Below are 14,618 nucleotides of genomic sequence, written 5' to 3' on the forward strand. Positions count from 1 at the left end.
TTACGAAATGGGTCGCGTTTTTTACGTGCAGCATCGTCTTCCTCGATTTTTTTCCGTAAGTTTAAGTTGTCTTCCTTTTTATTTACATTAGACCAGTGCCTGTCGTCTGTTGAGGGTTTGCGGTGTTTTATTCCTTCAAGTATGCCGTTTAGTCTAGCTACAGTAAGCTCATGTTCGTGAATCTGTTGGTCCTTAATTGTTATTTGTTTTACGTAAACCGCGATTGCATTCTCTTCATCTTCGCATTTGAGATTTATCGTGATCAAGTCGTCGTTCGAAAATGGTTTTTTGCAATGGTCATCGAAACACTTTACTATCGGAAAACGTTCCTTTCCGTCACAGCTTATGTATACATATCGCTTTATGCATTTTGCATGCATTACATGACCGCAGATTTTGCTTGCTACTGTGTCCTCGCCATTGGTCAGTATTCGTGAACAGACTACACAAAATGGAATAAGGATTCTCACTTTGTCTTCTTCAGGGCTACTCATCAGGTCGATAATTTCATCGTTACTCTTTTGACTTTTTCCTTTCCTGGACATTTTGATTAACAGGGAGAAATCTGCTTTTAGTTCAATTTAAATTTTATCACCAGTACTTTAAACCATTACGCAAATAATTCATTGAAAGATAGCATAAGTTCCATGACAACAACCATTTTGAACCTAAAATAGCTTACTCGTCTTTTCTTGAACAAAAAGAAACTTTATCGCTACATGTGTTTCAGCCGGTAGGGGGCGTGGCTTACGTTACCTGTGTTCGAGTCACGTACGCATAAATAATTATCACGAGGTTTGAAACGTAAACAAAAATTTATTCTCTGTTTAAAATTAACACATACTCTTCTCAGTTTTTTAAGGTTATTAAAATGGTGCAGACATAATAAAATAAATTTGATATGATGTTTTACGACATAATTCTAATTGTTAGTTTATATTCCAGTTTCGATAACAACAACTGCTTGTTTCTTCGTCTGGAATTGTTTTACTGGAATCTTCATTGGAATAACTCGGCCAGGTAGGAGAATGTCTCGATGTAGCTTTTTCGATTAAAAATACGGTTGTCTTCTGGTATATTTTGGTCGATTATATTTTCTACTGTTTGCAGATATATAATGGATCCGTTGTTATTTAATTCCCTGATACGCTCACGAACGTTTCTTCGTAGCAGCGAATTTAGATCAAGTCGATTGGAACATCGCGTTGGCATAAGGTATACTTTCTGTACGCCACGGTATTCTAAATGGTCAATTGCTCTTTTAATGTTTGCAAGCGTTTGATCTTCGGTTTGGTTTTCGGTGAGATCGAATTCACCAAATGACAACAGTACGGTCGATGGAAGTGTCTTTACGAAGATATTCAAATTCATTAGGAACGAGTTGATTGTCATTCTGTATTGAGAAAGTTCATTATTTTCCCAATAAGATTGGGCGGCATTGTACGAATCCAGTGATCGATATACTAGATCATGACTAGCTGCATCGCCGAGTATGAGGACACCGTTCAAGAAGTATGTATCTATTCCTCTTGCTTTGCCGTTGGTACAAGTGTATCGAGTTAAGCTGGTCTGGAAATTCTCTCTAACGTATATTTCATCTGTTTTCAGGTGGTCTTCTATGTCTTGGCATAAATGGATGTTTTTCGCAATTAATCCATTCAATAGTTCTACCATGACTTCAGGAAGTCCTGTTTTCTTACGTAGGATAGCAATGATATCGCATTTCGGGATGGACCGGTGATGAGTAAATGTTTCGATGACGGAATTCTTTCGCAATTCGATGGTGAGTTTTTCAATTTCTTTTCGAAGCTGTGGAATGGTTTCTCGATTTTTCAAGTTTAATTCGGATCTTAAATCGTTGCATTCTTCTGTTAGGTTACGGTTGGTTGTTCGTAACTGGTGGTTCGTATTTTCCATGTCTGCTAATTGTCGGTGTAGGCGAGCAATCTGCCCTATATAATTAGCTCTGGATCCGCGTAATAGAAGGTCTGCGTACACAAATTTTACTTCTACGTAATTTTGAGCCAGAAGTAGCGTTCCTGTGCAGTCTTGTTTTACGCAATGGTAGACCACTAAGGCATCGCGTTCAAGGTTTCCGTAAGTTTCTTCTACGCAGCTTCGATGAGCGGTGTGTCCGCATGTGTAAGCTTTAATTACCGGTGTGTTTTCCGTGTAACTCTTTAAACAGATAGAGCAGGCTGGAACGGCAAAGTAGCTTGATGGTTCATATACGTTCATTTTGGATTATCTATTGAGAAAATATCATCATGTGTTAATCCATGTGGTGTGAATTCGATTGACTTATCTGAGTAAGTGTTTCTTACCTTCTTTACGTTCGTACGAGATGTTTAACGAAATTTTGCTTTGTAGCGTTTGACTTTGACTTGCTTGCGAATATTTTACGGAATGTTCACTATATTCACTGGATAACTTTTGCGAAAACGAAATTATTACGTTGTTGAATTATACAGCAGTTTCTTTTCCGCGGAATCGACGATAATGTCTAATTGCCCACTCTGTGTGTGTTGGTACGTAATTCCATTCAGTTTCAAATGATTTAGTGAACGTTTCACGCTGTGTTTCACTCAATATTTCCAGTATTATAGAATTCATTGTCAGTTTTTTCTTTGTTAAACGTGGATTAATTCTGATAATGGCGTTATCTTCGTCATAATTTATCGCTGAATTGCGTTTACGCAGGTTATAACGTTGTTCTGCTTCTCGTTTAACTGATTCACGTTCTTTTACATCCGGAATCGTTTTTTCCAGGGTAGTTTCGAAATCTTTTTGTTCATTAGTTGACAATGAAGTTTTCAATTTTCTTCTGATTTTATCGTATTCGGATTGTTTACGTCTCTTTTTATTAGCCACTTTTTTATCATATTCTTCATTTACGAAATTTTCGAGTAAATCTTTATGTTTCCAGAATGCAAGAATTTTTTGATGTAAAGAGCGTTTATCAAATTTCGATCGGAGTTTAGGCTCCTTTCTAAATGCCTCAAGTTGATGTAACGTGAGGTAAGTTACTATTTGTCTTACGCTAATGAGTGTTCTGTCTTTCTTTTCTTTCAGATTTTGTATTTCGTCACAATTTCTGCCTGCCCTCTTCACAATCGCATATGGCCCATTCTGTTTGACATAAAGTTTAGCGGAAGCAAGTTTATCTGCTGATGATTGACGATGATTCGTAATCATCACTAGTTCACCAGGTTTGTGTAAACGTAAATCACCTCTTTTCTCATTGAACTTCTGTTCATCGTTTTGATGTTTAATCGCTCTTTTTTCTTTATTCAGATGGATTAATGCCTGGTGGTATGACATTAGGTCTATTCGAGCCGTGTCAACTTCTTCCGTATATACAGCCTTTCTTGCAAGTTGATCCGCAGTGAAGTTTCCGTAATCAGTTTTTCGAGCGTAGGTATGACATAAATGGAATTCGTCAAACTGTTGTTTCAATTTAATTACTTCTTCGAAAATCTCTTTGTGATGTACAGGTTTTCCGGAATTATTTTTCCATTTGTTTTCTACCCATCGATCATATTCAGAGTTGATTGCTAATGTAACATATTGAGAATCCGTGAAAATCATTAGTTTCGTAACTCCATGGGTAATCATAGTTTCCATAGCAATTTTAAGTGCCATGATCTCTGCTAAATTGTTAGTATTCGTATAATTTGGGTGGTTAATTCTTTCAGAAATGTTCTTCGATCCTTCCGGATGCCAACAGATTCCGATACCAGCAATTGCATCTTCGTCACCGTTGTTTGCGCAAGCTCCATCTACCCAAACCCATACGTGGCCATCGGATGCTGTATAGACGTCGTTTAGCATATCTAATTTCGTAGATTTAAGTTCTTCTATCGTGATTGATGGTACTTGTTTGTTTCTAGCAGTTTTACGTAATTCTTTTAGCTCATAGTGAGCATTGATCGGAACCCGTTCGATAGGTAGGTTCAAAACAAATTCGTTAATTTCCCAAAGGTCATTTGGTAGAATGCCGACTTCGTTAGGGCAATTGTTGATTTCGTCTTCGACTTCTTTAGTATAGTGATGCCATCCTTCATGGGAATACGCTCCTCTACAGTCAAAATTGATTTTTAGTCGTAGGCGTTCTCCGATCATTCTCATTGATCGTTCAACTGGGTTGGACTGTGGGTTATAGGGTGTTGAATTACCTACGGTGATTTTTTGTTTTGTAAGAGTTTGATTCCAAAGTGAATTACGAAATTGAACAGCATTGTCTGTATTGATTTTTCTGATTTTGTACCCTAAATCCTTGATGTTATTAATTATAGTTAACATGCAGTCCGCGACTGTTTCTTGTTTTATGTCTAACATAAGCTGTAACCAAATTTTTCCGGAGAAGATATCTTTTGCTACTAGGAGGTATTTAGGTTCATTTGAACTGTTTGCAATCGGTCCTAGGATATCTACAGATAATACGTCAGCTAGGCAATGTGCTTCTACAAATGAAAATTCTACAGGTTTCTTTATTCCATAGGATTTGTTTGATTTACATGCTAGGCAGGCACTGGTCAGGTATCGAGCATAATGTTTTGAATTTGATGAATAATAAAATCTTCGGAAAATTTGGGTCAACTTGTTGGCACCAACATGTCCAAAAATATCATGTATATACATCATCGTGTCTGCGAATAGTTCATCGGGAAGGACCGGTACGATTGAATCATCCTTATATCTGAACATTAGGAATTCTCTACCATTGATTTCGTGTATCTCGTATCTTTTAGCTAATTGTTCTTTTGCAAGACGTTCTCTTTTTGTGAGTTCTGAGCCGGGTGTTCTTAACTTACGTGTAATTTTCATGCAATTCGGATCTCTCTTCTGCATAACATCGATTTTGTCTAAACTGCTGAGCAGTTTGTCAACGATTTTTTCTTGATGTGTGTCTACTTGTGTTACGAAATTGATAACGTTGATGCTGTTCAAAGTCAATTCAGGAGCTTGAATTCCAAACCACCGTTTATGCTTTTTTCGCAAATCATATATCAAGTTGTAACAATTGAGTTGAGTGATCCATATAGCAGCTTTCCGGTGTACTTCGGCTATGACCTCGAATTGTGAAACAATTGATTTCAAATCACTTCTAACATGGATGGTCCTTCCATGTAGCCAAAGCTGCAATTTTTTGATTGTTTTTGCAAGATTGTACATTTCTCGTTCTATGAGAGTATATGACTTCTGGTGTTCTTTGAATGAAAAACTAGAAAACATTACTATTTCGTCTTGACCTTCGAATGTTTGGTATAAAACTGCATTCATAGCATCAGGTGAAGTATAGGTGTCGAGCCATAGATCAATTCCGTTTCGGGGGGATTTTAGAGCAAAATTTTCCGTGTATTTTTCTTTAAGTAATTCAAAAGCTTCTTCCTGCTCCTTGCCCCAGTGAAATGTTACGCCTTTTTCCGTCAACTTATACAAATTACGTAGTATCTGCTGATAGCAGGGGATAAATCGTCTATAGAGTCCGGTTAACCCTATTAATTCAAGCACTTCTGTGGCATTCTTTAATTCAAACTTACCAGTTTTCTTATTAGTATGCTTTTCGATATACTCCATGAATTTGGCAATTTTCTTCGATTGTTTCTTGATAATGCCGGCTTCTAAATCAAAACCTAGATGGTCGATTTGTTTACGAAAAAATGTTGATTTAGTTGCGTTCAACTTCAGTCCATTCGCTCTTAATTTCTTGAATGTGTCTTCTAGTAACGATAACATTTCTTCGAAAGTTTTACAACGGAGTAAAATATCGTCGACATACTTGGTTAGTCCATCTTTGTCTGGTATTACGTGGTTAATGAGTTTTACGAAATATGCTGAAGATATTTTAAGTCCATACGGTAAACGTATGAATTGGTAGACACGCCCATCGATTTGGAAAGCACAATATTTACGAAAAGATTCTTCGAGAACGATTTGCCAGAAACCCGCAACGAAATCTAACGAACTGAAAAACTTGGCTTCTGGGTATTCTGTGAGTATCCTATCTAGTAATCCAGCTTCGTTGTAATCTTCTTCTAGAATTGGGTTTAGGTCCACAGGATTTAGACATATTCGCATGTCACCATTTTTCTTGATGTTAATTACGATAGGATTAATGAATTTAGAATTGGATGGTTCAATTACGTTTGTTGCAAGCATGATTTGGATTTCTTTCTTGATGGCTTCCATCATCTTTTTAGATGGATTGTATTTACCACTTCGATAAACTATCTTGTTTTGCGGAGTATTGAACACCAATTTAGATTTCTTTCCTTTATAACGACCTGGGAATTTGCTAAAAATGTCTTTGTAAGGTGATAGGATATTGTAGGCGTAATCAGCTTGTTGTTGAGTTAATCGTTGTTCTGATACTGCTTCGTCTAAGTCAGCTTTTAATTTCTTAATAAATGTTTCAGGTCCAGTATCTTTAACACCATCGGGTAAAGAGTAGAATCTGCGAGCGGTGTCAGCTCGGTTCAAAATGGCATACATTTCGTCGACATATTGCGATCCTATTGTAATGTTGTTAATTGCAAGTTTGTCTGCATATTCGTGGAATTGTAGAATTGGGATACTTTCGATGTCGTGTTCGGGGGTAGGTTGACACTCTGCTATCTGATCTCTCATTTTGGCTACTATACCAAGTTGTATCATGGTTTGTGACCCAATCAAACATACTTGGTTGCATTCCTTAATTATATAAAATGGTATTTTTAAATGATGTTTTCCAAATTTCATTTTAGGTACGATTATATATTCCGAGGTGGTTACTACTTGTTTGTTCGCCATCATGCATTGAACTGGTTCGTGTAATTCTAAAAAATCAAGCTCGCTGGAATGTTCTCGTATCAATCTTAACGCTGTTTCTTCAGATATAACGTTAAGGACTGCCCCAGTGTCAAGTTGGGTTGGGAAGTCCGTTTCACCAATTTGGAGATTGACTACGCACGTTTGTGGCATCATCCGTCGCTGTATTAATTGGGAAACTACCGAAGGAGTTTCATCGTTGCTCAGGGTTGAATTTTTTATTAAATCAGGTTCGTAATAAGGACTGTTCGTAAATATTTGGTTGATTGTGCAGGTAGTGTAATCTTCCATCTGATTGATAACTTTCTCTAACCCATTTGCCCCAGGGTATTCTCTTGCACTCAAGTAATCTCGTAAAAATAGTTGATAGGCTCGATAAACGAATGAAGATAGTAAATCTTTCTTGTTCACGGTGTAATAATCAAATTTGGTTGTATGTCTATTGAGTGCTACTATTGCATGGGGCAAGCTATCATAGATCGATAAGTGTTCTTTCTGCAATCTTACTACTATTATATGATCATTTTGTTTGCCTTGAAACTCGTGAATTGTGTTCACGCAAAACTTTTCTTTTTCCAGCGCAGCTTTCTCCTGCTGTGTGTACACTAAGTACTGAGCTCCTGCTACTCGCGGTAATTGATCGAGGTTTACGAAATCGTGCAGTGACATTTCAGAATGTACTTTTGACGTGGTAGTCATCCCTCTATCATACATATCGGATAATACTGCACAGGTGGTTAACGTGCAGCGATGTGATACAGTTAAGTATTCAATTTTATCGATTAATTGTTGATGTACGTTTTGGTATAACGTATCACGTAATGGCGATCTGTTTATGTACTGGATTTGATGTCCATCTCCGATGAGTATTACTTCTTTTACTTTCGATTTTGCAATAGCTAAAATAATTTCACCGAAATGTACCAACATGGCTTCATCGATGATAAGTCGTTTATATTGTTGATCGCTACTATGCATTAAGTACGAATCGATGGTGCGGTAATTTTTAACTACATCTTGATTTTCTATGTCTAGGTTGCGTAATTTACATAAACGAGTACGAAAATCTTTACATCCTTCCTTCGTTGGGAATAATACCAAATCTGTTCCATCAGTGTTTACGTGTTTGAGTAAGTATGTGGTTTTTCCACATCCAGCCACACCTTGGACCATTTTGGTTGATGGCATTACGAAATCATCGAATGAAATGTTTTTGCATTGTAGGTATAAATCCAGGTCACTTAATATTTTGGTATCTTTGGTGACAATAAGCATATCTGAAGATAAATTCGAAGCATCTTCCACCTCAGAAGTTTGAATTAATTTGTTTCCATCATGTGCATACTTGTGATCAGGAACTGCATCGTTTGGCAAGTGAGTGAATATTCCTGATGGAACATCGTAAATTCCAATTTCATTGTTATTGTAATCTAATATTTTTTCAATATCATCTTCTGATGTATTTAACAGTTTCGTATGGATAGCCTTAGTTCTATGATGAATCGACATATAGGTGTGGTACCAGATTGCAAGCTGTTCCTTTGCAGCGTTGTACGCAATTTCCTCTCTCGAAATAGCTTCAATTTTTGGTGGTCGGAAATCGATTACAATGGAATCAAGGTGTGTATCATTGGGTGATACTGATTTTTCTGAATTTGTTTGATCCGTGGTGATTATTTTTTTAGGTGCCAACATCGAGGTGTTTTCCGTACGGTCAAGTAGATCAGTTTCATCGAATACTGTATTACGTAAAATTTCGGACTTCTCCAACTCATTAGCAATAACATTTTTAATGTTGTTTAGCTTGTGTCGGGCAGCATCTTCCGTTTCATCTAGTGTTGGGGAAGGCGGTATTTCCTCTGGCATTTTGATTTTACGGTTATCCAACGGGGGAGATGTAGCACTTTTCGGGTGGCTGTCTAACACAATGTTTACAAACGTTTCGATGAATCTTTCTTTCATTGCATTATTTGGTAAATAGTGGCCAGCATTATTTGCATAAAATTTCTTAAAATCAGGTACTACATTATGATGGCGGTCTTCCTTTATTACATACTGAGACTTAATTTTAGGATGAGGTTTTAAACAAGTGAATATCAGCGATGGTTCAATCACTAAACGGAGGTTGTGTTTTTTTGATAAAGCATAGAAGATTCTTTGAAAAGCATACCATCGAGTGACTGGAACATGGTTACGTTGATCTTTCGTAGGTAATACTAGCGGGAAGGCTAATATTATGTCCTCGAATCCTTTTTCAATCAATTCTAAGATAATTGCATCAGCATATTTAATGAATTGTTGGTAGTCAACGTAGTTACTGTTGAGTTCTTTTTGACCGAAAGATATAACGGCGTGATAACGGTGTTTGAATCGTGTTTTACGCAATGCTTGAAGTAAGCTATATGCAGATACATTATCAATTAGACATAATCGGTCAGTTTCACAGTTTGCTATGTCGAACAGATAAGAGGCCAAAGTGTCACCTATCATTTGGTATTCGGTAATCGGGAACTTTGACCTATATACGTCGACGGAGTTTAAATATTCAACAACTGTTCTGCCTCCTCCTCGTCTTCGTCTGGAGGTATTGAAATCTCTAGACCATCCTCGTTTTTTGAATCCTCATCTTGTTGTTGCGTGAAATCCACTAGGATGTTGTTCAATGCTCCTGCATATAATGCTTGTAATTGTTCTTGAGTTAAAGAATTCAAAAGTGGTTGTTGTTTCTGATAATTTCCACGTTGGCCAGATGAAGTGCCTGCCCCAGCGTTCGTATCCTGTGTTGAAGTTCCATTGTTTTGTTTTCCTTTCCCACTATTTTCTAGACTCTGGTTTAAATTCCTACCTCTCGGGTTGTTGCGACCATTATTTTGGTACCGGCAAGCTGGGGTAGATTGAAAAGGTGCAGCGTTGGGCCTCGGGGTACTATTCATCGGTACAGAGCGTTTCGTGAGCTCCTTAATTCGTGCACCTAAATTCTGGATGTTTTTAGTTACGCCCAAATCAAAATGATGTTTCATATCGTCGTCTATTTTCAATTGAATAGTAGAAATTATAGTACAATCGGGAAATTCTGCATCACATAATGTTTTGAACCATTTTTGTAGTTCAAAAGCCCATTTAATCGAATTTACTTTCGTAAGTTGTGTCATGATGAAGTACATCTTGGCATTCTCTTGTTGAGTAGTATTCCATAATGTTTGAATGAATGATGTTCTTAAATTGTAATAAGTCTTTATCTCGCCGTTAAGGCCCATTAAGCTTTCCTTCCAATTTTTTCCTGCATCGCTTAGTACTAATGCCTTGAAAAATTCAACATATTGAGCTTCGGAAGCTCCTTTAGTAGACATGGCTCCTTCGAACTCATAAATAAATTGCATGACATGATAAAGATTTGAATTAATATGTTTGATGCCTTGATCAGAAAGTTGTTTTGTCTTGATGTAATTATTGGGTTCTTTGGAAAAATATAAGTCATATCTAAGTATCCGTTGTCTACGTGGTACATTGATGGGTATATATTGGTGTCGATTTCCTAATTGGAAAGGTACCACAATTTCATTTCCTTTCTCGTCACGAGGGGGAAAATCCTCTAGTTGATCGTCAACGGCATTAGTTGGATCACATGTTAACATGGTTTGTCCGGTTATCATCCCCGTCATGTTGGTGTTCATAGCAGTATAATTTGGTGGTGGATATTGCGTAAAGTTTGGCTGAGGATGATCCGAAGTTTGGTTTACGGAATGAGAATTAGATTGTGGTCCATTGGTAGAACCTACATTGAATTGGACGTGTGGGGTTGCTTGCCCCATTTGTTGGTTATTAGTCGGTTGTTGTACATGGTGTGATTGTACATTCCTTTGATCTGACATCTGTTGATTAAAATGTTGGGCTTCACAAAATTTCTCATACATCGGGTTGACTTTTTCATCCAATTTTTCGAGTGCAGTCCATGTTTCTCCGACACAGTCTTTCAACTTTGTGACTCCTTCTACCCCTTGTATACATGTATTCATGCAAGTAAACAGGGCATCTCTGATTTGGATTTGTTTTTGATGGAACGATAGAAACTGTTCCCGAATGTGTCGACACTCAGTAGCCATAGAGGCTTGCATGTTTTTGTAACATTTATCCATTTGAGCTGGTTGGTTCACTACATAGTCATTCATGTCATCACGAGATTTTGTTAATTGGATTTCAAGGTTTTTTATGCGATTTTGAAGATCAGTTATCGCTTCACGGCGTGCAGTTTCGTTTTCGATTGCCCATTTAATATGGTCTTTATGCGCAACTGCTTCGGGATCTTCCGGAATTGCATTTTCCGCGTCCTTAACGAATTCTTTTTCATGATTGATAGGCGCAAAATCGTATATACGTACGTGACGTTGGCTCTGAGTAGCCACTGATAAAATTTGGTGTACGTTTACTTGCTTCGTAATCTCACTCCCTATCATGTTACCAACATTCGGGTCATCGTCTATTTGCAGGTTAAATGAAGATTCGTCTACGTTTTCTTGCTCATTGATCTGAGGCATGGTACGTATAGGTGAAACATTAGGACCTCCAAAAAGGCCTGACATTCTTTGAGTGGAAGTAGCTACCGATTGTTGCAAATCATTTTGCAGGTTGTTCATAATTTGTTCATTACGACCTACTTGATTAGTTGGATAGATAAGCTGATGGCCTTGGGGAGTAGTTTTCGGTAGTTTTTTCGTACGTAAATTTGTAGCGATATTTTTTAGATGTCTCATTTGGGGACTTTCCATAGTATTAATTGCTGCAAGTTTGGCCATTTGTCGAGCATAAGCCCTTGTGCTTTGATGAAAACGTGGTTCCACAGGACCGGTGTTCTTACCTTTGTGGGTTGTAGCAGTTGGATTCGGTTGCCCAGCAGTGTTTTGCTGCAAATTGCCATTATTCGGAATACCATTTTGGTTTACGACAGGTTGTTGACTAAGTAACAAGGGGTTCGTTTGAATCATTGTCGTAAAGAAATCCGAAGGAGGATTGTTCTGATTTGCTTGCGATATTGCTTGGACATTCAATGATCTATTCAGATCTTGTTGAGGTGGGTTAGAATCCACCAAGTTTCCTTGTACCGGAACAGTATGATTCAAATTTGGATTTTGTCCATTTTGAACTGGTGGGGTTGTGCCCCAAATCGAAGGGATCGGGTGAAATAAATGATAATTGTTCGACGGTGCATTTGCCTGAGGTGCAGTCGGGACTGGATTCGGAACGAGCATTTGTCCTGTTGAAGCAGGAGTAGTACCAGTTTGATTCACAAAAGGAGTACTTTGAAAGATACTCGCTTGCCCGTTGGTAGGTCCACCTTGTTGAGTAGGATGAGGATTCATATTTTCAAAAATAGAATCTAACGAGACACTGCAATTGACTAACGTTGATGTCTTCCGATAAGCAGGATTCCAAGTTTATTGCGTAAAATTTACGTTTGGCTAACGCCTGTTTTACGATAAACTAGATGATGGAATTATTACGAAATAACACGTTTGGCTAACGTCTGTATTTACGTAATAAATTAATTGTTTGAATAATTAAAATTATTCGCACAGGAACGAGAGAATATTTTGAAATATTCACTTGATGAAAATTGCTTAAGCAACGCTTGATGATAACAGAAATGGAACACCTTCTCATAGCAGAGAAAATAAACATATGAACTCCGTCTCGTTGCTTAGTTCGCTAGCTAGTACCTTCGATGAAAAATAGGTATAGTGGGAGTAGATAACCTTCCCTTCCTCTTTGCACTTCGAAATAATGTGCTCAGATGGTCTAGCCTCGTAATAATACGTCGTACATATCCGTTCGATAGATTTTACATTGTACAGTGTATTTTATTTTCAGCCAAAAACCTGCTCCAATACTCTTATTGTTTGAGAGTGTTATCTGAACAAGTTTCATAACGAATTGGCTGTTTTACGTGATATATCGCTGACGAGTAGGTATTACCTACCTCACGTTGCTGATTACACATGAAATAAATAGGTAACATTTCAACACGTTTTGAACATGCAACGTGTATCATATTACGCGAATGGCCTTCAATAATCCATCTGAATTGAATTGCGAAATTACCTCTGCAGTAGGTTCTTACGAAATCTTTTCTTCTGGAATATCTTCGGATAATTCCTTAAATTTAATCTTCTTATAACTATTTCTTCTTATAAATAAACACGAGCACGTACATTGAATAAAAATGTGTCCCATGCAAAAATAGGTATGAGCAGATGAGTAGGTAGGCGCTTCTGCCTGAAGTTGATATTTTCAGGAGTGTTGAAATTACGAAATATTCACTGGAATTATTCTGGAACAGTGTTTCAACACTTCGCGCCCACCCGGGGGCGCCAAATGTGGAGATATATTCTGCACATTACGATGATGCTGTTAAGCACATCTCCATGAATAGGTCTCACATATGCTAGCTACCTACTTGAGGTCTAGCAGTACCTAGCTTCTGAGAGCTTCATAGGTACCTGGCGACTTACCGCCTCGTTACCTATTTTTCGGACACTGAGTGTAATTACGAATACCACACAGACATTTACCTTCTATTTATCTTACGAAATAATAACACATCTTCAGTTGTAATTCAATGTATTGTATTCAAGTACATAATTACAACTTACTCAAGCTATATTATTTATACTGGCCTGTACAGTATTACGGAAAAGGAGAGATGGCATTTTATGCCTTAGAAAGTGCAAAGCACATCACCACAGGGAATGGGGAACAGTACACGGATGTGGGAAGGTCCATATATGTTACTCATTTAGATGAGATTTACAATAAGGATCCTCGGATGTTTTACGTAATAACTCCTGGACCCGAGTGCATCTGAACGACTCTATCAACGTAACTGGAACACAGAACATATTCGAAATAGATCACTTGCTTCACCAGTTCATATTTCGTATATGACTGGACTTGTGCTACTAATTTAGTCCATTAGATTTACGCAAATAGCATGGTATAGGTGGTCCTATACCATCTCCGGAACATTGATATCCGATGTTTTATCATCGGGAGTCGCCAAATGACTGGTTTCTCTAGCGTATGTTCTCTCGTTACGAAGTATAGAGTGAACTAATCCGCTAGGTGTCGTATTACGAAACTATTTTTAATGTTGGCTAGAGGCAGAACGAATTTCTCTCGCTTACGCGACCGAAAATGCATCACAATCTGTCTCTACAATATGTAGCGTAAATAGAGAATTGTGGTAGATTTAAGTTGGTATCACTGTACAACATGGCTGTTACGATTAAACTCTAGCAACGTGATTATGTGCTCACTTATGTGCGGACAAAGATTACACTCTCAAAACCCAAATTTTTGAAAGCTTTTGCTCTTGCTTTGCTGGGGCCAATTTTATCCCTAAACTGCAAAAAATCCCAGTCGGAAAATTCTCAGCCAACATCTCACTTCCCCACTCCACAACCTCCCTCTCCCCCCCAAAAAAATACAGTTCAGTTTTTTTTCTTGACTGGTCAACTTATTTTTGCAAAAGCGAATTAGAAAAAAACAATTGTACATAGTAACTCGCATTTATGTATCCGAACCTGACAATGAGAAAAAACAGCAGGAGATATGTAGAATGAGGAGGGCGGGGGGTACAATTTTAAGGACCCCAATATTGATCATGCTTGCTTGGTACTTTTTGTTGTGCATATTCTTGATAGTTTCGTAAAATACTTTATTAAACTGTTCAACATTAATTTCATGTTTATTCTTTCAGATACCTATTTCCAATTGTGCAGTCCAGTGTTGGAAAAATATGAAAACTCTTCAAA

The 14,618-nt window shown here is 37.6% G+C and overlaps 1 long non-coding RNA gene across 1 annotated transcript; it reads left to right on the forward strand.

Moving 5' to 3' along the window:
* Positions 1-5,794: 5,794 nt before the first annotated feature.
* Positions 5,795-7,030, forward strand: LOC135842624 (uncharacterized). The gene is made up of 3 exons (XR_010558157.1): positions 5,795-6,598; positions 6,747-6,806; positions 6,876-7,030. It is a non-coding gene; the product is annotated as an uncharacterized LOC135842624 (long non-coding RNA).
* Positions 7,031-14,618: the final 7,588 nt, after the last annotated feature.

This window comes from Planococcus citri, chromosome 4 (assembly GCF_950023065.1).
Source record: "Planococcus citri chromosome 4, ihPlaCitr1.1, whole genome shotgun sequence".
Lineage (NCBI taxonomy): Eukaryota > Metazoa > Arthropoda > Insecta > Hemiptera > Pseudococcidae > Planococcus > Planococcus citri.